This window comes from Arachis ipaensis, chromosome B08, assembly GCF_000816755.2.
Source record: "Arachis ipaensis cultivar K30076 chromosome B08, Araip1.1, whole genome shotgun sequence".
Lineage (NCBI taxonomy): Eukaryota > Viridiplantae > Streptophyta > Magnoliopsida > Fabales > Fabaceae > Arachis > Arachis ipaensis.
The window spans coordinates 3,222,198-3,223,254 of record NC_029792.2 but is presented as its reverse complement, the minus strand read 5'-3'; positions in this window follow the sequence as shown (position 1 = coordinate 3,223,254).

Below are 1,057 nucleotides of genomic sequence, written 5' to 3'. Positions count from 1 at the left end.
TAAACATACTTTTGATTTTAAAAAAATTAGGACTAATTCAGCAACAATAGAGCTGAACTTTACCAATGTGCATTACTTCGGCTGGTTTTTTTGTATATGGAAGAAATATTGGTATTTTTTTGGGAAATGAGATTATTTTGTGTAATTACAGATAGGTGGATTTTATAGGTAAAAAGGTCAACACGTGGGGGCGTGTTTGACACGTGGCAACATCCTGGCCAACACGTGGGAGCGTGTTGAATGAGTTCCACAATACTGTAATACACTTCAAATATCAATATTCAACCAAAACACTATCTCTATTTCCATATTAAAAATAATTTCTGTAGTATGGTATGGTATGGGATAATTAAGATTTAAAGGATGATAAAAAAAAAATTGTGATGAATATTGGAAAGCATGTATAAACTGAACTGGGCGACGTAGTAGGTAACTGGAGCAGTACTAAGTACATCCCCTTTTAGCCAAACGCAGAGGTAACTGAAGCAGACTCATTTTCTCTCTTTTTCGGCTTTTCTGCTTTCTACTTTTTTATGTTTTCAGTTTTTGCAACAACCAGTCAAGTCAACCCACAAAACAAATTAACAAATTAAACTTTCCTTCTCTCTATTCTCATTTCTCACCTGAATTAACCGGATTTTGCTCTCGTATAAAGTAAAAGCTTCTTGCATAACATATTTATATTGTTACTGTAACACAAATATTAGAAACTGTCCTACAAATCATATATAATTTACAGTGATATATAGTGTAAAAAAATTATTAATTTATTTAATAATAGTATATTTTTATTATATTCATACTTTTTTTTTTTCTTTTATAATATATTTTTATTAAAAAACACAATATAAAGAAGAAAATATACTTATGAATTTAAATTATTCTCATTCGTTAAAAATCAAGAACAATATTAAAATCTACCTTTTGTATCATTTTCTGGTGGGTGACTAGAAGAAATTTTCATGAGTTTCATATGGGATTTTCCCTGTCTTCCCCCAAAAACGAAATTAAAGAAATAAAATTTCATTTTCTTTAACTATTTTTTAGTCAAGTTGGT